Raw genomic sequence first — 24,070 nt, 5'->3', positions numbered from 1 at the left:
GGCTGTAACTAAAACTATATTTTTCTTTTTTTTTTAATGATTTATTTATGTATTCATTTTGAGAGAGAAAGAGAGCACAAGCAGAGGAGGGTCAGAGAGAAGGAGAGACAGAATCCCAAGCAGGCTCCACACCATCAGTGCAGAGCCCGATGTGCGGCCCGAACTCACAAACTGTGAGATCATGACTTGAGTTAAGATCAAGAGTCGGACACTTAACCAACTATGCCACTCAGGTGCCCCATAAAACCATATTTTTCTTCTCTGGTATGTTTGTTTTTATTTCAGGCGATCTTTTATGTTACTTGTTAACCTGTAGAATTTTCAATATGATGTGGCATTAATCATTTAAAAATAGAGTATGCATACATTTACAGTTTTTTTTGGCAATAAAAAATGTACAAGAGAAATAAGCCAATAGAACAAAGTAGCATACTTTGCACTGCTCCCAGATTTTTTAGCCTACACTATAATATGGACAATTGGAATATATTGGCATCATTAGAATTGTACAGATATTTTACCAATCACCTTGGGACTCTTAGTGAGATTGAAAGTCCACATTTGCTTCCTCAGAGCTCTTTTCATTCAACCTATAAAATAGCCATATCTTTAAAAAAACGTTTTTTTTATGTTCATTTTTGAGAGAGACAGAGACAGAGCACAAACAGGGGAGTGGCAGAGAAAGAAGGAGACACGGAATCCGAAGCAGGCTCTAGGCTCTGGGCTGTCAACTCAAACTTGTGAACCGCGAGATCATGACCTGAGCTGACGTTGGACGCTTAACCGACTGAGCCACCCAGGTGCCCTCAAATAGCCATATCTTAATTATGTAATAGTCTTGAAGACATTGTACTATTTAAGAATTCAAAATCTAAACTATTAAGTTAATAAATATTTATGGTGCAAATTTTGTGCCAGGCACTTTTCTAGATGCTTAGTGAACAAAATAGGTTAAAAAAAAAAAAAAAAAAGGAGGGGTGCCTGGTTGGCTCAGTCAGTAGATCTCAGGGTCATGACTTCAAGCCCTACATTGGGTATGAAGCCTACTTTAAAAATGAATAAAGAAAAATAAATTTAAGGGGTGCCTGGGTGGCTTAGTTGGTTAAGTGTCCAACTTTGGCTCAGGTCATGATTTCACAGTTCATGGGTTTGAGCCCTGCATTGGGTTCTGTGCTGCCAGCTTCAGATCCTCTGTCTGCCTCTCCCTCTCTCTCTGCCCTTCCCCCACTCTTGCTCTCTCTCAAAAATAAGACATTAAAAAAAAACTTTTAAAATAAAAAATAAGAATAATAAAGGAAAAAACCCTAGCCTTCATGGTACTTACATTTTTTAAAGTGGGTTCTGTATAAACTAAAACATCTCTAAAACAATAATTCTCTTCTCTCTTGCCAGAGTGAAGCCACTTGAGGGCAGGGGCTACTGTTTTCCCAGTATCCTAACTGCAGTGCCCGGCACACTATAAATGATTAATCGGTATTCCTTGAATAATTAAATAGCAGAAGATCCTTTTTGCTTAAGTACAAATAATGCTTCTTTATTGCCTATTGTATCTGTTTAGATTTTTCATCTTGGCTTTCGAAGTTCTCTCGGGCCCTACCCTTCATCTTTAATTTCTATTTTTCAGCACACTCTTGATACTATAAGACACAGTACTCTTGCTTTACCTCATACCACTTCCTCTGTCCCAGATAAATAAAAACCCTCTCCTAACTTTAGGTTCGACAAACACTCATCTAGGATCTTCCATGTGCCAGGATTGTGCTATAGATTTTCACATCTTTTCTTGAACGTACACAAGCACACTCGCAGGTTTTTAGAAGGAGCGAAAGAAGCTCCGAGTTCTGAGAGCAGCCCAGGGTCACTGAGCTACCCAGTAGGGCCTGGACCTGGCCTTCTCTCCTTACTCTGCCCCTTTGGTTCCCTACTGTGAGCCCGTGCTTGTCTCCAGGACTTCCAGGATGTTATTTATCTTTGCAGCTGGACTGTAAGCTCCCTGTGCCCAACTATGTACTGTCTTCTACTTCCCCACAGAGTCCGAGTGCCATGCCCAGCAAGCTCTCAATAAATATTTCCCTAATTGAAGGAAGGCTAACCAATTTGGGCTGAGTCTCCTATTTTCAACTGTCACAAAGTTAACCTTTGCAATAAATTCCATCTTTTTTTTTTTTTTAAGACCTTATTTTTAAGTAACCTGTGCATCCAATGCAGGGCTCGAACTTGCAACCCCAAGATCAAGAGTCACACAATCTTCTGAACTGAGCCAGCCAGGTGCCCCACAAATTCCGCCTTTTCAATTAAGTTTTACATGGTCAGAGCTTGCTGGGTGAAAAAATACTTCCTTTTAGTCTTAAATACTTCACCTGAGATTTTAGTTATCTTTGACTTTATGTAAACGATTTAATGTTCAGCTGATCTACTTCCTTCAGTGACTTTAATCACAACTCTGTTCATATTTTCCAAGCATGGAAGTCCTAGTGTTTCCAGGTTTTCTTTCATCCTTGACCACACAACGTCTTTGAGATACGGCAAGCTAAACTGCGTGGACAAACTGCATTTTCATGAGATAACCTATCCAGGGTCACGTGTTCTCTCATCAGCCAGCAGATTTGCCCCCAGAATGTTTGGCCAGCAGTTGAGAAAAAAGAAAAAGAAACTTAATATTTTTAAGCCCACTGGTCTCAAGCGCCTCTCCGGCTCCACCTCTCCCTATAGTCTTCAATCTAGGCCAGTTCAGACCTTTATCCTACGCTTCAGCTGTAAAGCCCACGAGGACAGGGCCTGTCTGGTTCACTACTTATCCCCTGCAGGACGCTACAAATTTCAGCCTCAGAATACACAGCAGTAGCTCTAAAACTTTTTGTTCCAGTTCACCATAAAAGCACATATGTGCGCATGTAACTGAAGGGAACGGTTTCGTGAAATAAACTTTGACCACAATGACTCTGGATATTTTCCGTTCTATCATTCTATTCTTTTTAGTAGGTCATTAGCTGCGAAGTTGATTTCTTAAGTTCCCTGTTTCAAACACAATATGCCACAGAGTTGAGGTGAGTTCTCTTGGCATTGTATCACCTAGTACCCTATAAAGGAAGACCCCTGTGATCATTTTCCATTGGAGCCAAGTTCTAGGGAAAGGCCTATCAGTCTGGCACATAGCTGCGTGAATAAAACACTTGTGGCTTTGTGTTGGCTGAATCTGTTCTCGCTGTGAAAATGTATAGTTCAATCATGGTTTTTAAAATTAAACTTTCATTTCATCAAGACCACTAATAACTTCAAAGCGAAATCTCACATAAATCTTCCAAGCAAATAATAAATATGTAAATAGGGTTCTAATTAATGTGGTATTTGTTCAATACTTCAAAAAAATTTTTTTTAATGTTTTATTTTTGAGAGAGAGAGAGAGAGAGAGACAGGGGAGGGGCAGAGAGAGAGGGAGACACAGAATCCAAAGCAGGCTCCAGGCTCTGAGCTGTCAGCACAGAGCCAGACGCAGGGCTGAAAGTTATGAACCACGAGATCATGGCCTGAGCCGAAGTCAGCCACTTAACCAACTGAGCCACCCAGGCGCCCTCTGGCCCCTTTCCATTTTCTAATGAAAGTCCTACTTTGATTCCAGTTGCTTTCTATGAATTCAGAGAAAAGAAATAGGAATGGACAGTTGTGGAGTCGCTGTTAGGTGTCAGATATTATACCACAGATGGTCCTATAAATCATCTTATTCAAGCAATGGTGTTAAGAATGAGAGCATTGAGGTCTGAGAGACTAGGGAACTTGCCCGTTTGCATAGCTAGTAAATAAATATTAGCTATTGGATTCACACATGGTTTTCTGATCTATACCCCACACTTTAACCCTGAACTGTATTTGCATTTTAAAACGAATACCTGCCCGCTAAAACAAGTTAGTTGGAAATGTTACACATCAAACATCTACTCGTTCCTTTGTGGGATGGCTCTTTTTGAAGATGTTTCATCATCTTTTTTATGATTCATTGTCAGCAAATTCTTCTTCAATACCTCATATTGAAGCTGAAATGCATTTCTCATTCTTTAGGATGGCTAACGGAGGGGTTAATGCTGGTGACCATATTCTCCTGTTGTGCATTCTGTGTGTACTCTTCCTGTACCCCATTTTCTATTTCTTAACACTTTGATGGAGTCTGAAGGACACCAAAAATCTCAGCTAAACTTAAAATTCTTTATTGCAGACTGTCACTTATCTGGGTATTCAACACTATCTGGAAAAAAAGTCAATGGACTGTTTGTATTTTAATGCAGATATTTGGTATACCATAATCATAGTCTTTGATCTTTTTCTGTGTTGAGGTCAACTTGTGTCTAGTGCTGCTAAGCCCACTGTCTTGGTAGTGTTTCAAAACAAAACAAAAACAAAACAGTTCTCCCTGACCTTGAGCCGTACTGCCTGTAAAGTGTTTATTGGCAAGCAATCAAAAAAAGCAGCTGACCTTTACATAGCACTTACTAGGTGCAGGAGACCCTGCCTCGGGCCTTACATGCACTATGCCACTGAATCCTCACAACTCTGTAATCCTCATTTTGACAAAGGAGGACACGGAGAGGTTAAGTAGCTTGCCCAGGATCACACTACCAAGGAAAGTGGTAAAGCCAAGTTCCTGAACCAGATAGCCTTGATTGATGACTGAACTCCCAACCACATCAGGCCCTTTTGCACAAGAGGAACACATGTGGAAACAAACAAACAAACAAACGAAACAAACAAAACCTAGAAAACTCAAGGATTTAACTGGCAGAGCTCAGAACAGAGGCATGAAGACAAGAATGGCCGTGGCTTGCGGCGTGGGGAAAAAAACAGCAATGACCTAATAGAAGAAGGAGGTTGGATAATTTTTAGTAGAATCGTATCTACTTCTGTCCATTTCTTTCTCTTTCTGGTTTTCCTTAATAAAACAAAATGCAGGGCCCCTGGATGGCTCAGTCGGTTGAGTGACCCACTCTTGATTTTGGTTCAGGTCATGATCTCATGGGTTTGTGTGATCTAGCCCTGTGTTGGGCTCTGCACTGTCAGCACAGACCATGCTTGGGATTCTCTCTCTCTCTCTCTGCCCCTCCCTGGCTCGTCCTCGCTCTCTCTCTCAAAATAAACTTAAAAAAAAAAAAAAAAAAAGCAAACACCTACTCGTAAGCTCATATAGCACCCAGATATGCGTAAAACAGAAACACCAATGTATGCAGCTAAGGTGAAAATACAACTTTTGGTTACTGAGGTCTTCCTCCTGGTGTACAGTTGGCCTTACCGTTTTATAATTTGATCATCCTCCTCACCTGAATTTGAATCAGCTGTTTGAATTGTGTTAACAGTTACCCCTTATTTATATTTTTAAACAAACTGAGAAGATAGGAAGTTTTTTGTTTTGTAACGCTTATTTATTTTGAGAGAGAAAGAGAGCACACAGGCGTGTGAGCAGGAGAGGGGCAGAGAGAGAACAAGAGAGAATCCCAAGCAGGCCCTGCACCGCCAACACAGACCCGGGGCTCAGTCCCACAAACCATGAGATCGTGACCTGAGCCAAACTCAAGAGTCGGTCGCTTAACTAACTGAGCCATCCAAGGGCCCCTAGTTACTCCTTACTTTAACTGAATGAGAGAATTTCCCCCCTTACTCCAACCTTACTATTGAATTCTGGCATTCTATAACAAATACATGACAAAGATGTCACAGTGTAGCAGGTCCAAACTAATTAATGGACACGTTCCAGAACATCATTGTAGATGAGCTATTTGGAACCCGGAATTTATTTTCCCATGGAAATAGTGGTTAAGTTCCCACTGGGTCTACAAAAGTTCCCTTACCCAGGAATGTAGCAGAAATGAACACTGTAATCTTCGTGTTGACCTTTGCTTGTTATTCTGAGGGCTCTATGGACTTCTCTTCTTACTACAATGTTTTAGCTAACCACCACTTTAGGGACAGTTTTTCATTTGAAATTATAGCAAAGGTTGACCATCACTTATAATTCTACTCAAATCCAATCATTAATACTGCTTTTGGGTATTTCTTTTTACTAATCATTACCTAGACTGTAACTTCAGTTAGAGAGTTGTTTTCCTTAGTGTAAGGTTAGTAGTCCATGGAACGGCCCTAGAAGGCAGACAGCCTAGGCTCTGTTACATTCTTCTGCCTACAGCACGATAAGGCAGTGAAACGGCACCAGGGACACGTCTTGCCCCTGCTGCTGCCAGTGACCATCAGGTTCCCTGAGGATATCTTTTGGCCCTTGTGGGGATTAAATAAAACAACTTTTCTTGGTTTCTGGTTTGGCATCAGGTAGTAATTTCCAGGGCTCCGTGCCCCTGGGTTAGGTGTTTAGAACTTGGAGATTACCTGATCATGTGTGTTTTGACTACAAGTGAATCTGTATTACAGAAATTTCATACTCAGATAATCTACAACTATGGTGTCGATGTCTGCCAAATATGCCGGTCTCAGAAACATTTTCTTGTAGGACACGGTAACCACAATAAAACCAAATCTTTGTTTTAGATAGAAACATTACCAACAAATGTTTCCAAAACAGCAATGCTTCAAGTGAAAAAAAACTGTGTTTATGGCCATCCTAATAGCGTGGCTCTGAAAACTCAGGCTCTGTACACACACCGCACACCCCACTCCTGTCTTTTCACCTCCTTGGGAGTTTTTACACTGGCTACGGGCTCTTGATATGAATTTAGAGTCTGCTTTTTATTATTATTATTATTTTTTTAACGTTTATTTATTTTTGAGACAGGGAGAGACAGAGCACGAATGGGGGAGGGGCAGAGAGAGAGGGAGACACAGAATCGGAAACAGGCTCCAGGCTCCGAGCCATCAGCCCAGAGCCCGACGCGGGGCTGGAACTCACAGACCGCGAGATCGTGACCAGAGCTGAAGTCGGACACTTAACCGACTGAGCCACCTACGCGCCCTTTTAGAGTCTGCTTTTAGAAATGTTAGGAAAAATATTTGTATGATTAGGGAAGGTTTATATCCATAGCCCTATCCCTCCAAAAAAATCCCATATAACCATGTCTGCTGTCACTTGTCTTTTTAAACACTTAATGATTCTGTCAGCAAACATTTGCCAATAAAGTCATGGCTTTATTGCTTAAAGATGTCTAATATATTAAGTATGCAAAACTCTTTCACTTGAAATCCACACAATCTATGAATGAGACCTTTAAAGGATATACAGGTGGTATTTTCTTCACTTCACTATAATGTTCAAAATAAGGTGGTTAATTTTTACAAAATTACAATCATTAATACCAAAATACAGATCAATTAAAGATTCCAATAGTAAAAATATTAAGGCAAACATTCCCTCCTTCACCTACAGCCAAACTGTGAAATTAAGGCTTCCGAAATTAACAGAATAAATAAAAGACACTATTGCTCCACGTATCACATAAGGTAAACCTGGCATTCATGGATGCACTGTCATCCGTTAACTAGATCTTTATGAAATAGCATAACTTTACAACCACAGGTGGCATTTCCAATTACGCTAGTACTTTACAACATATACTGTTAGTTTTCAGGATCAAGAGGAAGTCTCTCAATCACAGTGCTATTTCAAGTGGCAACTATATTTATCTTTTTGCATTTTTTAACGTAATGGAGAGACTTAGTTACCAGCTCACAAAGGTGAGCTAGGCCACTTGTCACTGATGAAGAGGGCTCCAATTGCTGGCTACTCAACATGTGGTTTTGGCACAGAGCACATGGCAGGAATTTAGCATTTCCAGATCCAGAACGTAGAGCTGTGGTAGGCACCTCGGAAATTCTAGAGGAGAATTTGAAATCTTTTTAGTAAGTTTTAGGGCCAAGAAGTGATCCCAACGGTATTTAAGTAAAGAAAGGAAAAAGAAGAGGAGGAGGCGGAGGAGAAGGAGGAGAGAAAAGAAGGAAAAATAACTCTGTTTGGAGCTCTTGGGGATATTAAATGAGAGCACATACATAAAGTGTCCAACAAGGTTACCAAAATGCACTAGGTGCTCAATAATGTTAGACAAATTTGAATATTGGGAATTTTATTGAGCAAAAATAGGGTTATTTAAGATTAATTATGTCAGTAGTTTTGTTAGCACCTTTAGCATCTAGGAACTGGGGAGACATAGCACCTAAAAGGAATTCAATTATCACCCAAAATACTGGCCACTGAAATTCACCAATATTGCAAAATGTAGTGAGATTTCTTTCTTGGTTAAGCTGTAATCCCCCAGGTCTGGGTTATTTAGCTCAGCTGGTGGATAAACATCATGGATTATAGCCATGTACAAGTCAAGCTTTATAAAGAGAAAGACACTGAGATGCTAAGATTATGCACCATATCCCATATCCCTATCACACAAAGAAGTCTGGGTGTCACAAGAGGGATTGCATAAAAGGGTGCAGTCAGCTTAAAGCGAACACATCTTAATTTCTTGAAAATGTAAAGCATACCTATAAGGTCACATCATATATAGGAACAAGTTCAAAAACCCGTTTTTTGAGTCCACTAGAGTTCCACGTTAAGAGAAGTAATTTCCTTGTTATGACCAATGTGTTTGCTCTCCAAATGTTTTTTAAAAAGTTGTACATAGAACACAACTTCACAATTGAGGTTTCCAAGATGATAAGAATCTGTTAACTTTACACCTTAATTATTTCAGATTTTTCTACTACAGAGAAAAATAAAAGGCCACAAAAAGAAAACCCAAAGTATTCAGGTACTGTATTCAAATTTAGAGGACAAAGATGGGGTCAACATGAAAATAATAATTATCTGATACATGCATTATCTGAACTCACTTTAACCTTATGGGAATTTCTTCTAAATTTGGAATCTCAAAAAATAAACATTTTTAAGTGGAGTCATCAGTCATTTCTAAATGCTTTGCAATACATTTTAAATGAGAGAAATTAAATATTCTGCTGATTCAAGGCACTAACATCACAAATCCATTCCCACTCGGTTGGCCAAAGTATGTCAGAAAAATAACTTTTAGTACAAGATTCAGTTCATCATTCCCTGTAGAACAAAGAAGAAGTTCCTCTGATAATTTTTCCGGTATTCTCTTTCTTCGCAAAAATAGGAAAATATCTCTGTAACTTATTCTCCTCCAGTAAGAGTCCATGGGAATTGTTGCAAGTGGGCGGTACCCTTCTCTGATCTCGGTGCTACCTCAGCTTTGGGTAACTTTGATCCCATTTATCCACTAAGCTGTGCTCATTTAAAAAAAGTAGATCTGTGACAACCACTGCAATATATTAAAAGTGATTTATACAGCTGGCAGCACACTGGAAGTTAAGAACTAACAACATATCAACTCTAACAAAAACACACATTTTTCCACTCTGTGACACAGAAAGTGGACAGCAACATGTGCGATGCACCAAAGATCTAACCCCTAAAGAATCTAATTAGAAAATCAAATATCTGGATAGAATAAGCACATTTCCTCAATAAGCAATTTTAAAGAAAATCTAAAGCTGTCTTTTCAAGTCTATTTCCAGTTTTACAGTAACCTTTCTTCATGGGTAGACCATAACAGAATGAGGATTATTCTCAGAAATGTGCTCAGTTATACTTAAATTGTATTTAACCTCTCAGTGATCTCTGCCTTTATTGGCACTGTGAAAAATAAACAGCTGTATCATGCCTTTCTGGACAGTCAGGCTTTATTTACATAGCTTTGAGACAAGGAGACAAAAGACATCCCTTAACAATTGTCTTTTGGCAATCTCAGTTTTGAGTGGAATATATAATACAAATTTTTATATAGAAAGCGACTTGCAAATATGCATGTAAAAACATATCCATAGACCAATATAAGATACAGTGGCTATGAAGTCTCTTGAAGTACAAATTTATAAACTGACCACCAGACACAGAACTTGGATCCGCAACGGAGAAGAATCATTATTAGCCTGAAAAAAAAAATTAAAATGCCACTGCCACCAACCTGGAAAAAAATCACATAGGAAACAGAAAACAATAATCACCGGAAAACCTGTGTCTTGTAAAGATTTCTTTCCATCAGAAGATGCAGAAACATTTTCCCCCGAGGTGCGAATGAAAACGTTTCTCAAGCACCCCCAGTTTCTTCCCTGCTTTCTCCCCCAGGCGCCAGTGTAGACGGCCGGTATGGACTTTTTTCCAGAGATGAGAAGTCGAAATTTGCACTTTATCGGGAGCGGGTGCACTTTTCCCCCCGGCCCCCCTTTCCTCTGCCTCCAAGATGGTAGGAAAGTTGTCGTTTCGGAGGGCAGAGGAGCGGCTCTCTGGTGTTATGTCCTCGCAGTGCCTGTAGTGGTGCTGTAGGAGGCTGCTGCCTCTTCTTGTGCAGCCCCGGCAGCCCTGCCTTCTTGGCTGGAGAGTATATTCAGGGATTTCCCCTTAATAATCACCGACCCTGGGAGCACTTTTTAGTTTCCAAAATAAAAATATGATCCTCACCCCTCTTGCTTGACAGGGAAAGGCTCTCGCCGGAGCCCAGGGGGGAGCAGTAGCAGCGGCAGCCGAGCTTCCTAGTCCATTGCCAGCGCCTCTCACTCTGATCTGTCAGCCCGGCCGAGGGAAAAGGGGGGAAGGAGAAAAAAAAAAAGCAGCTGAAAGGTAAGCAGAGGCGGCCCCAGGCCCGGCCCACATCCCCGGGCTCCCGTAGGGCGGCGGGCAGGGCCGCGCAGGCAGGGCGGGCGGCGAGCGCGCTTACGTGAGGCCGGGGATCCGCCGGCCCGCGTCAGGCCCCGGGCAGAGAATGAAAGGGTGAGAGGGGCCGGCGCCGGGGTGGCGGGGGCTGGGGGCCGCAGGGCCTGGGGGCGCCCACGGGCGGCGGCGGCGGCGGCAGACGGGCGGGGGGTCCAGCCGGGGCCCGAGCCGGCCGAGCGGCGCGGCCTGCGCGGGCCCGGGTGGGGGTGTGGGCCGGGGCGGGGGGTTGGGGGGGAGCCGGCTAGGCCTCGGGCCGGCGGGCCCCGCGGCGGCCGCGCCCTGCCCCGGCACCCCGGGCCTCCGCGCGCCCCTCCGACTCCCCCGGGGCCTCCGGGCGGGACGGCGGCGCTGCGGGGCCCGATCGTGCGCCGGCCGGGAGGCTCCCCCGCGGGGCGGCAGGCCCGGGTTGCCGGGACAGGGGCGTCAGGGCCTAGGAGTGGGGAATGGGCACCCGCCCGGCCCTTCCCCCTGGTCTCTCGCCGACGCCCCCCCACCCTCGATTCCGGTAATAGTTGAATTTATTTATTCCCCTCTGCGCTCTGGGCGGCCAGGCCGGGGCGGGGCGGGCGGCCTGGCGGGCGTGGGGTGGGGTGGAGGGGCGGCGAGGAGTCAGGTGCAGCCGCGGCCCGGAAAGTTTCCTTTTAGGCCCGAATTGGGGGTTGCCCTCCTTTCGGGGAGCCCTGGTCCTAGCGCCCGCGACCCCCGAGGGCGTGGAGGAGAGCACTCGGCTATTTTGCAACTCTTTGCCAGTTCCTGTCCATTGAAGGTACTCCGCCCCTGCACCCCTCGCCCGCGCCCCACCCCACTCCCCGGCGAGCCCTTCCCGGGCTGCAAACTCCTGCCGGTTCCCCAGGAGCCCCCAGGCTGGGGAGAGGGCCTTCTCTGCCCGTTTGGAAAAGTTTTCCAGGGAATTTTCTCAGCTTATTAGTTAGTGACTGGGCTTTTGGTGTGGGAAAGGAGGAGGTAAATTCAGGTGGTATTTCTCCTGGGCTGGCTCTCCTAATCGCCTTTTTAGCCTTTGCTCCAGAAACCGGGGGTGTTCATTTCAGATTAAGCACGCCCCCTCCTTTCCTCTCGGACTCCTCCGGGTCTCAAGCCCCCTTTTCCTGGACGGTCCCCGCACAGGGAAAGACGAAGGGAGCGGTGAGGAGATTGTCATTAGCGGGGTTGGATTTCTGGAGCAGCCCCCAGATGTGGGAGTTTCCTGTCCTATTTGGTCAGCGTCTGGTATATCAGACACACGAACGGAACCCGAGTGGGGAGACCCTGGTTGTCAGAACGCTTGGAAGCATTAAAAATTAGGAGGAGGGAGAGGAGGTGGGCAGGGCAGCTTCTGAAACCAGGTCTACAGTTTAAGGATGAGTGGCTTATTTATTGTGACAATAACTACTTGGATTGATGTGATATTATGTCCGACCCTAGACATCGAAAAATGGGGATTTTTAAGGAAACTTGTTATTGCCACAACTCAGAAGGGTCTGTGGAAGAGCCCTCAGGGAACTGAACGTAGCTGACACAGTGTGGTTTTGGTATTTTTTTTTTTCCCCTATGTTTAAACGGGTTCAATTTTAGTTTTATTTTGGTGCCACGAGCTTTGCAAGTTGCAAAAACAAACAAACAAACAAAAAGTAAAAAAAACTTAAATTTCCAGATCTCGATTTCCTGGTTTTCAGGGATGGGATGTTTCCTGTGGCTACACTTAACCACCTTCTGGTTGTCGTCTAGTATGGAAGTGGAAATGTTAAATGTCCCCTGCCCCCACTACCAACCCCTGGTGTGGGCAAAAGTTTGCAAGTTATTTTTCCTCTTTCGTTTTTTGTTTTTTTTTTCCCCCCCTTCTTTTTTTAGCGGACCCAGGCCATTATGTTGTCTGTCTGTGTGTGTGTCCTGCCCGGTATCAGGCTGTCGTTCATGGGCAGAGGTGTTCCACATTCTGACCACACAACCCCGCCTCCCCCCCCCCCCCCCCCCCCCCCACTGTTACCTAGTGAGAAGCTGGCACTTGAGCAGAGCTATGGATCACCCATGACTTGGTCTGACTCCTGTCGGGCGTGGAAGTGAGACTCCTCCTATGATTCTTCTGTGTCTCTCTTTTCCTTTTGTCTGCCTAAAATAAAACTCCTGTTTCTCCACAATGATAGATATCCAGCCATTTAGCATTTTACTTAAGGAAAGCTTGATATCTGAGGCATGGATTTCATACAAAAATGCAAATTATGTTTAATGGTTATTCAACTTTATCGATTAATTGAAATTGCTTATTGACTTGGACGTTTTCATGTACTTGTGTACTCAGAATTGTTACTTCTATTACAGCTTGCCCTTATTTTTAGAGCATGTTGGATGGAAGAAATCGTTCAGTGAGTCTCTTTTCCTAGAACATTTTAGGATTAAAAAAAAAATCTTTGCCCCATAATTTGCTAGCTTTAAGGTATATTATCGACTTCACTTTCCCAAGCTTTCAAAAACTGTATGTACAAATCCCAGAGTTTTCTGCTTTTTCCCACCCTGTCCCAAACCTACAGAAATTTCCTAATCTAATTGTGTCATGGGCTACTTTATTGTGGAAGGAATGGAAGATTTGACACTTTTAAAAGTTGTATTTTATTTGAAACTAATAAGAGTTTCAGGGCAAATATTGAGTTAATTTTAGATTGCTAAGGTAATTACTATATGTTTCACTATTAAGTATTTAGTTTCAAAAGCAGATGTTTATTGTAACTTGTAAGTGAAATAATCGCATCTTATTTCTTCTGAAAGATTGTATAAGGAAATGTGTGTATGCCCCCACCCCAGCTATTTTCCTCAGTAAATCATATTACTGCTATTTTAGAGAAATGAGATTGTAGTTTATATGGATTTTAAAATTTCAAAGTCAGAGCATTCAAACATGTCCTGTCAAAAAAAGTGCTGATCCATTCATTCTTACCAGAGATGTTCCCTAAGGGTTAGCCGCTCTCACCGTCCAGGTTTGGAACAGTAGTTCTGGGTAATGAGAGGTCATTTATATCTGAATACAGTTAGCAATAGTCTCAGACTTGTAACACCTCATTTCTCCCCCCACACACCTGGGAACTTGTAAACAATAGATGAATGGGTGAGTCTGGGCTGGAAGCAGCAAATTGTCCCCAAAGCAGATACTCTGCTGCTTTGACAATGGAGTCACATTTAAGTCCATTTAACTTATGCTAATACGACTCTGCTTTGCAAAACAAACAGCAATGGAATCTCCTTCCCACCCCATCAGGTACAGGTCTGTCCCAGAGTCCTCCCTGTAATGGCTAGTTTTAGACAATGCTTCTGGCTCTTTGAGACACTTTCAGAGATAACTAGTGACTAAAGCTTCAAGTTAAAACCTTAGGCCTCTGTTCTTTTTCACCTTGCACTTATTATGCCAGGCTACTTGGTTCTGATTCTTTCCCAGAATGTGATTTGTTTTTGAACAGCTTTTCGGTTAAATTTTAGTTGTAGTGTGGTATCCTGCAGTCAGGCACATTTCGACTGGGCTTTGGGTTCTGATCCCAGCTCTTCCCCTGGGAGCGTTACTTAATGTTTAGTTTCTTTATCTGTAAAACGGAAATAGAACAGTTTTTGGCGTAAGGATTAGATGAGATGGCCTATGTGCTTGGCTCTTGGTAGGTGCTCATTAACTATTCTCCTAACCCACCTTAACCTTTTTTTTTTTTTTTAAACCATCTAAATACCATTGCTTCTATTTGTTTGCTTTTTTCTGACTACAAGTTATACTAGCTCATATTCACCCCACTCGGCCCTATCTATCACACTCAGAGGTATAACCACTGTTAACATTTTTGGTTGTGTTTTCTCTCCTTGTGTGATTGGATGTGCACGCAGCTCAATCTTAGGATCTTGCATATAAGTGTTGTGTAGTTTCGTGTTGGTTAAGTGTTTGGGTTCTGACCTCAGACCGGCCTGGAATCTCACGTGACTTGGACCAATTGACTTAATTTCAGTAAGTCTCGGTTTCTTCATCTGTGAAAAGGGGTGATAATAATACCTTTATCATAGGGTTGCCGTGACAGTTAAATGAGAAGTTGCGCATAGTTTTTAAAATGGTGCCTGGTGCGTGACTTTTAAATAATGTTTTCCTCTAAAGATTCTTCGTATTATGGATGTGTTTTCAATGTCAAGAAGCTCTTGGCTCCGTATGTATTACTAATACTAAGAATTTAATACTGATGCTGTATTTGAGTACAGATAGAATATTATAATTGCCTTCATGGGGCAAATACCTTTTTGTGCCACTGAAAAGTTAGCAGGATTTTCACAGAAGTTTCAGCAGCTTGATGGTGGTCTAGCCGTTGGATTCTGTGAGTTGGCAGATGTAAAGGACTGGTAAGTACTCCAGTGGGCATCGAAAGCGGGTTTACTTTACTTCCAGCTGCTCCCTTGAAAGCCTTGTAGTTATCTGCCTGCTTGTGTGTGTGTGTGTGTGTGTGTGTGTGTGTGTGTGGGCTGCAGAGCTTTGAGGAAGTCTGTGACTTTGGTGGGCTCACCTTAGGAGGGTGGGATGTTTACCTGGGGTGATGGTGGAAGTTGCCAGAACCAGTGCTGTTTCATTCATTTACCAGATTAGTTTCCTCTTGGTCACTGTGGCCTTGTAATACTGCGACACATTCTCTGCCCTTGAGGAGTTTTTAGTCTGGGGGGGGGGGGGGGAAAGGCTGACATTTACAACATTAAATGATAAGGGATAGATTAGCCTGGAGGAAGAGAACCTATTTATTCTGGCCTAGGGGTAAGCCTCAAAGAAAAGAAGGACTTTCCAGGGTTTCTAGACTTTTAGGGTTTCTGCCCTAAGCGAATGGGAGGAGTTAGAAAGGCATTCGGAGAGGTGGGACCTGCTAGTAGGAATAAATGCCTGAGGACAAAAGAGTATTCTGTGTTGCAAATTGTAGGAGTTGTAGGAATAGGAATAAATAGTGGGAGGGGGAGAGGTCAGCCTGGTCAGGTCCTTGGGAGTTTAAGTGATGGGCTCCAGAGTTTGGATTCCTTTTACATTCGTGAGCAGACCCTGAAGGGCTTTGGCCAAAGAAATTATTTGCGTTTCAGAGGATCTGAGTTGTACAAAGATTGGAGTGAAGGAGAGCAAGACTGGAATAGACCAGAGAGGAAGCTGCTTAGAAGAGATGGAAGGTTTGAACTGAGGCGTTGGGCATGACAGTGGAGATGGAGACAAGTCAGTGGACAGGCTGGTCACAGAGGTAAAGTGGTCTGCATAGGTTGGCCAGATGTCGATTTGGGGATCGTGTCATGGAGATGACAGCTAAAGCTGTAGAAGCAGAAACATTTGGCTTAGTCTGGTTCTGAAGTCTTTTGGGGGAAATCTGATGGACTCTGGATTCTTCTCCAGAAGAATGCATTTAGGTGTGTTTACGATTCGTACGTGTGTTTTGAAACTAAACTTGGGATCCTAACCTGTAGTCTTGGGGTAGATGTAGAGTGGAAGATAAAACGAGGGGCTGTGGAAATGTTTTGTTTTATTCACTTTATATAAAATTTGTGACTTTATCACTGCCGTTTCATAGATGAGGAAACCGATTTATAAAGTGACTTGCTTGAGGTCACGCATCTCTATTTTAACAATTTAATGGGAAATCTGGATTGTTGCCTTTTGAAAATGCTAAGATTTAGAAACCGTGGGTCTGCATTTATCTCTTTTCTTCTTTTTTTTAATACCACAACAACTTGCTAGAACTGGTTTGAGTCAGCCACCTTTAGAGGAGCAAAGTCTGTCCCTGTCCCACCCTTGTGGCCCATTTAGGCGTTTCACCTTGCATCCATCCCTACAAAATAAGAATAAGAAAGTCTTGGGGAACATTGACATTTAAGTGTGGGAGCAAGAGAAAGGAATCCACGGAGCTGCCAGAAAGGAGAGCTTTTCAAGAAAGAGAAAGTGGTCAACAGTGTGAAACACTGCAGAGGTTAAGTAAGATAGGGATGGAAAAGTGTATGTGGAATTTAGCAACAAAGAGGCCATTGGTTTCAGGTTCTTAGAACAAAAGAACTTTGAGGACTATAGCTATAACTTAGTTTTTCTTCTGGTCCTGCAATATAGGGTTTCTGTCACAATGGAGTGTGACCGTGGCTTGCGTAGGGACTCAGAAGCCTTTGTTGTAAAGGTTTATTAAGTGGAACTCATCAATGCTGCAGCCAAATCAAGCACTGCTCATTGAGTTGATGTTTCGCATCACGAGAATATCAGGATATAGTGACTCTATAGAACATAGAAAATATTTTTAACACTGGATTTTTAATGTAGATTATATGGTTTATTCTTAGTGGATTCTGTTACTCTAGCTCCAAGAAGGTGGGAGGCCCTGACTTAATGGGGAATTACACTGTACCATTCAGAAAACCACTAGCAGCTGGAGAGTGCATTTTAGCCCTGCAGATTCTAGATTAAAATGATAATACCAATAAACTACTTCTTACTGCTTCTAATAGTAGTTAAGATTAAGTGATTACTATGTGCTGGGTACCATGCTAAGTACGGTTCATGAAATACCTAATTTAATTCTCCTGAAGGACTCAGTGAGGTGCATACTATTATAGTCCTCTCTTTTACATAGGAGAAAACTGGAACCTAATAACTTGCCCAAGGTCACACACCTAGTACTTAACAGAACCAGATTGGAGCACCATCTCTGACATGCGCTAGAGCCGAGGGTACTGACACCTGCCACAGAACTGTCCTTCCCTTTCTAATAAATCAGCCAAGGAATTCAACTAGTTTAAGGGCCATGTTAATTTAAATTCATAATGCAGACTCATGTGTACAGCAAAGTATTTGGCACATAGTAGATGTTCAATAAGCATTTATTTGGTTTATTTTCAAGTATTTTAGTTTGAACTTTATGCTGAATATCGTTTATGTTTTGGGGTGATAGGCAATTTTTCTCACTGATCTTTCTCTTCAGATCACATCAGCGGGGAGATTTTCATTTCCGAGTCTTAATTTTACCGCGTTTCACATTGCTGTGTGCGATGTTAGTTTTTTTTGTTTTTTTTTTTTTAATCAGTATACTTATCTGTTTAGTATCTCACTACCTTTTTGTGCTCCATGAAGTTGAATGAAAACTTACTTCAGGGGTGCCTGGGTGGCTCAGTCGGTTGGGCGTCCGATCTCATAGCTTGTGAGTTCTCATAGCTTGTGAGTCATGATCTCATAGCTTGTGAGTTCGAGCCCCACTTCAGGCTCTGTGCTGACAGCTCAGAGCCTGGAGCCTGCTTCGGATCCTGTGTTTCCCTCTCTCTCTGCCCCTCCCCCACTCACTCTCTCTCTCAAAAGTGAATAAACATTAAAAGAAATAAAAAAAAAAAAAAACAAACTTCAAAGAAAGCTTAAGGGGCATTTAGGTGACTCGGTTGGTTGAGTGTCTGACTCTTGATTTTGGCCCAGGTCCTGACCCCAGGGTCATGGGATCAGTTCAGGCCCCTCCTCAGGCTCCTTGCTGGGTGTGGAGCCTGCTTAAGATTTTCTCTCTCCCTCTGCCCCTCTCACCCACTCAAGCACACGTGCTCTCTCTCTCTCTCTCTCCAAAAAAAAAAAAAAAAAAAAAATCATAAAAAATAATTTTAAAAAGCATAGCATGGGGAGAAAAGTTTTTTGAGCCTTGAAAGTATAGGACTCAGGGATAGGTAAATTTTTTTTTTTCATTGTATTAAATACGTTAAGAAAGCTAACATTCTGGGAATTAAAGTGCTCGATTTAAAAAAATTGTAAGGTATGTCGTAAGTCTAGGCTCCTAAAAGGGGCTAAACTATACAATTACAGAGAGCAATTAGGGGAATCTGCTGTGGCAGTGAAATGAACATGCTTCTGAAACACGAGACTCAAAAGAACAGTAATGACATGCAGAGTTTCCGCATGGATGTGGTACAGTGGCAGTCCCAAAGAGAATAATGTTCATATTTTGGTCAGATTGGTTTATGTGTTGCTGTGGGAAGACTGAAAGGGCCATAGGTTGCTTTGTTAAAGGCTTGTCTTTTCTCCCTGCTTAATATCTTCTTCCGCTGTATTTGAAAGAAGACATTATGGGAAGGAAGTGTTTTCTTTTCCAGTTAAACTCAGCATTATAATATAATATCGAGGAAGGTTGTTTGTTTGTTTGTTTTTTAAGATTTTATACCTAACCATTATTTCCCACTCTTGAATTCCAGTATGTGGATATGTTTGCTGTTTGCTGTGGAAATACTAATTCTGTGAGACTATTCTCAGTAGTGATTACATTTGCCTTTTAGTAATAAATAACGGCATATATTCTGCTCTCTAGTGTTCAGTTACTTGCATTGTGTTCTTTAAGGGAGCACAGATCCACTTACAGTCCAAACAAGTTATTTCCACAGCAGAAGATAATATCTACTATCGCTGTCAATAAATTGAGTATGGTTGGGATTTTTTAATCTTTTTCAAGTGATACTGATCATGTGTTAAAAAATAGAGTTTAGGTATAGTTTTTCTTCTTCATGGATTAGACAGTAATAATTTGGTTAAGACCATGTGGACTTTATACGTTTCCTCTCTTTATGTCTTACAACAAATGTTAAGGAGTGAAGGCTATGTGAACTTCACCTTTGGAGTTAGGGGTAAATAACGTCAGTTGTAGGAGGCTACATGTAAAAAATGAAAAAAAAATAGGTTTCTTTTTTTTCTGAGATCTACTTTAGCGCTTTTGTTATGATTTCTTCTTTAATTAAAAACCCATTAATGTAGCGAAGACCAGATGAAGAGTTGTGTCCAGTTTATAGACAAAGTGATTTTGATATCAAATAGTAATTCATTTAGAAGGAGGCTAGATTTCAAAGCACAGGGCCATTCTCCTCCAACATTCTTTCCTTTTATGGTATATAAAGTGAGTCTGAATACATTAGGGAATTGGAAATATTAAGTATGAAGATTAAATTGAGCATTTAAAAGAGGGATTTGAAAATGGCGAAGTGTTGATTGTTCAAAACGTAGAATGATATAGAGTTGGTTTTTAGTGAACTTTAAAATATTAAAAATCAAAGAAATGGGAAGAAAAATTGATCACAGGTAGATAGAAAAAAATTAAGGTTAAATAGAAGTTGTTTCTAAGATGTTGAAATTAAACACCTTTCTGTAATGTCTTAGAGGTCCTTGGCAAGAGCTTTGGCACCTTGTGGCAAATACTGAAGAGGGCCGGTGGGTAGGCAGTGAATTCTTTGAGTTAGAAAGGATCTGAATATGGGGTGCATGGGTGGCTCCGTTGGTTAAGTGTTGGCCTCTTGATTTTGCCTCAAGTTCTCTCCTGGTAGTGAGATGGAGCCCTTGTGGGGCTCTGGGCCTAGTGGGGAGCCTGCTTAGGGTGCTCACCACCACGCTGCCCCTCCCCTGCTCGCAGGCAAGCTCTCTTTCTCTAAAAAAAAAAAGAAAAAAAAAGGTTGAATTGGCAGAATTGAAGGCATTCTTACTTTTATTATTTTAAAATGTTTTTTGGGGTTTTTTGGTTTTTGTTTCTTTTTATTTTAGAGACAGAGCATGCATGTGCATGGGGGAGGGACAGAAGGAGAGAGAGAATCTCAAGCAGGCCTCACGCTCAGCACAGAGCCCTTTGCAGGGGAGCCAGAAGTGGGGCTGGATCCCATGATCCTGGTATCACGACCTGAGCCTAAATCTAGTGTTGGACGCTCTCAAGTGTCTTACCCTCAACCAACTGAGCCACCCAGGTATCCCAGAATAGTGTTAGACTTACAGAAAAATTACAAGGTCACTTTTTTCTTACTTTATTTATTATTATTATTATTTTTTAAATTTTTTTTTTTTCAACGTTTATTTATTTTTGGGACAGAGAGAGACAGAGCATGAACGGGGGAGGGGCAGAGAGAGAGGGAGACACAGAATCGGAAACAGGCTCCAGGCTCTGAGCCATCAGCCCAGAGCCCGACGCGGGGCTCGAACTCACGGACCGTGAGATCGTGACCTGGCTGAAGTCGGACGCTTAACCGACTGCGCCACCCAGGCGCCCCTTATTATTATTTTTTAAATGTTTATCTGTTTTTGAGAGAGAGAGCGCAAGCAAGGGAAGGGCAGAGAAAGAGGGAGATACAGAATCGGAAGCAGGCTCCAGGCTCTGAGCTGTAGGCACAGAGCCCGATGCGGGGCTCAAACCCACGAGCTGTGACATCATGACCTGAGCTGAAGTTGGACACTTAACCGACTGAGCCACCCAGGTGCCCCCTTTCTTACTTATTTTTTAAACATTATTTGCTGAATAGACATTGGGTGCCACTTTATATGATATCTATTTGATGTTACTTCATAAAAACTTTAAAGTTTCTGAATTTTTTTTAAGGTTTATTTTTGAGAGAGAGAGAGAGAGAGAGAGAGAGAGCGAGAGAGAGAGACAGCCAGCACGAGTGGGGGAGGGGCAGAGAGAGAGGGAGACAGAATCTGAAGCAGGCTCCAGGCTCTAAGCTGTCAGCACAGAGCCCAACGTGGGGCTCGAACTCATAGACTGTGAGATCATGACCTGAGCAAAAGTTGGACTTTTAACCAACTGGGCCACCCAGGCACCCCTAAAGTTTCTAAATTATACTAACTTTCTCTTGGTATATGACTGTGGCTATTAGAAATTACTGTATAGACTGTCCGAAGTGCCAGTTTAGTGATTTTAAATTATTTAATGATCCCTGGGTGAATTGTAACCTCTGTTTTAGGTAGACCACCTGGAATTAAGAATTACTGTCACAGAAGCTATTTATGTAAGCGGCACCTATTTATTGAGCACCTGTTAACTTCTGGGCACTGTGCTAGGCCCTGGGATATAATGATGAACAGAAAATGGTTTGTCCATCTGGGAACTTATTTTTTAGGAGAGAAGACAGCAGAATAGGCAGTTACAGTGGAATGTGATGATCACTGAAACAGGGAAATGCATGGAATACCTCAGAGGAGCATGTACCTAACCCAGCCTTTGGGAATCTGTAGGTGGCCATGACTAAGCTGGCTTCTGAAGGATTGGACTAGGTCTGGCCCCAGGTGGGAGCACGAACAGGGAAGATGTCCACTGCTCTAGACAGAGGGAGCAGCTTCTTAGATTTGATGAGACTGGAGGAGCCTGGGCCGCTCAGCTGTCATGAGGGCCTCCAATTGTACACTTCCTTTTGAATGCATCTTGTCTCATAGGCGATATCATCTAAAGGCAAAAATTATGTCTTTTTTCTAAATTTAGGTTTTTATCTTAATTCCATTTAGTTAACACAGTGTTATATTAGTTAAAAATTGTGTCTTTTACTATTTTCCACAGCTTCTGAGAAAATGATGAACTTTTCACAAGTGATTAGTAAATACTTGCCATTAAAGCTAGAGTCATGTGGATTTCACATAGTGAAATGAATTGAATCAACTTTATTAACTACTTATTTTTAAATAAATACAGTTTATTTATTTTGAGAGAGAGAGACACAGAGAGAGAGAGAGGGAAAGAGAGAAAATCCCAAGCAGGCTCTGCACTGAGAGTGCAGAACCCAATCAATGCAGGGCTCGAACTCCCGAACCATGAGATCATGACCTGAGCCAAGGTTGGATACTTAACTGACTGAGCCACCCAGGCGCCCCAAGTTTATTAACTTTTTAAATAGCATATTGATTCTTTAAAATAAAAAATAATTGATTACAGAAGCAATGGATTTCTTACAAAAAATTGGGTAATACATTTGTTTTATGATTTTGGTTTTATTTTGATATATTTTACCATACAGAATTTTAAAATATAAAGAGTACTGACATCTTTGTTCTCTTCAAACCAACTAGAAGTAACAAGGAGCGTGAGAAACAAAAGCAACTCATTCTTTGGTAACTAACAAAACCTTATAACCAGAATAAGTGAATGAGTGCTGGTAAGTGCAGTGAAAATTGAGTCAAGGTAAGAGCATGCCGGGAGAGCGTGAACTCAGGCAAAGTGAGGATGCAGCTTTCTCCCAAATAGCTGACACACCTTGGGAGCAAAACCAATAACCTGCATATGTGGAATGGCAGAGTTGGTATGTACATTGGGCTTCCTGAATGGCCAGAGGGAGGGCTGAATTACGGACTGCAGTGATACTGTTTTTGCGAGAAGTTTAGAGTAGAGGAGAAACTGGAAGCACGTATCTTTACAGCTGCTGATCTTGGTCCACTGAAGAGAAATGAAGCCTGCATTATCATCCCCTGAAAATCTATGGCCTTTGGGCCTCTGTGAGTTGGGGAGACAAGTTCAGCATTGAGTCAAGCTTCAAGGGAAGAGTGTTGGTGATAATCATTTCCAGAAAGAGCCCAGCAAGTGAAAATTATGAACATAGTTCCCTATGGTGACAGGTGGTGTGTGGAGTTGGGGGTGAGTTGGGGGTGAGATGGCTTCTCTGAAGCAGGAGTTTAAAGAGGAGACAAAGCTCAAGAAATCAATGATAAGACCACGGGAAGAGGTAAGAATGAGCTGATAGAACAGGTTACAAAAGAAAAAATATATACGTAGTTATTATAGAAATGAAGGTCACTTTCAAAGCATCAGATACACTCTTGTTGGGAATAATGGAGGTAAGCTTGAGAGATTTGAGCAATCCAAAATGGAAAAAGTAAAGGGGAGTGATAGATACGGAGCACAGTAAATCTAACATACCAATAATTGATAACCCTTGAAGAATAGAATCATTGAAGCAGAAAGAACTTACCAAGACATTAAGGAAGAGTTTCTCCTAATAAAAGACTTGAAATTCTAGAATGGTTTCTAATCTTTAAATGTAAAGACTTATTATTAAGTCAAAATGGAAAAAAAAAATACACAAGGTCACTAGACAAAAAAAATATGACCCAGGAATTTTATGTCCAGGTAAGCTATCGTGTAAGTATAATACCAATTGACACATATTTCCGAACAGAAAAAGCACAGCGTAGTTCTCCTAAGTCAGCCCTGCAGGGTGCGGGGCAAGGCTGGAGAAGGGAGGTGACTGTATTATAAACTACTGAATTAATAGATGAATTGAACACTAAGTTAAAAGGATTAGTGATTAGCATTAAATAAATGTAAGTGTAAATATTATAATGTTATAAACTATGGCAGTACAGAAATATAAGGGAAAAATTGGAGATTGGGTAGTTACAAAATGAAAATAGAGAAGAATATGGTATATAATACATATAACATGCAAAATATGTGTTAATCAACTGTTTAATGTTATTAGTAAGACTTCCAGTCAACAGTAGGCTACTAGTAGGTAAGTTTTTGGGAAGTCAAAAGTTATATATAGATTTTTGACTATGTAGGGTGTTGGTGCACCTAACTCTCACATTATTCAGAGGGTCAATCATATACCAATTTCTTTTCTTAGTGTGGAGTG

General features: G+C 41.9%; 1 protein-coding gene across 6 annotated transcripts in view; it reads left to right on the top strand.

Moving 5' to 3' along the window:
- Positions 1-6,725: 6,725 nt before the first annotated feature.
- INO80D (INO80 complex subunit D) overlaps positions 6,726-24,070 on the top strand; it is a 77,003-nt gene continuing 59,658 nt past the window's right edge. For 2 of the 6 annotated variants that reach the window (XM_045480915.1, XM_045480912.1), the window contains exon 1: positions 6,726-10,618. The gene's annotated coding sequence lies outside the window, so the exon portion shown is untranslated. Of the gene's footprint in view, positions 10,769-11,116; positions 11,217-11,366; positions 11,478-24,070 lie in introns of those variants that run through there. The other 4 variants (XM_045480916.1, XM_045480911.1, XM_045480914.1 and 1 more) reach the window with 3 other exon arrangements.

Source organism: Leopardus geoffroyi, chromosome C1 (genome assembly GCF_018350155.1).
Source record: "Leopardus geoffroyi isolate Oge1 chromosome C1, O.geoffroyi_Oge1_pat1.0, whole genome shotgun sequence".
NCBI classification, from domain to species: domain Eukaryota; kingdom Metazoa; phylum Chordata; class Mammalia; order Carnivora; family Felidae; genus Leopardus; species Leopardus geoffroyi.
Note: the sequence above shows the minus strand (reverse complement) of the source record. Positions and strands in the feature narration are given on the sequence as shown.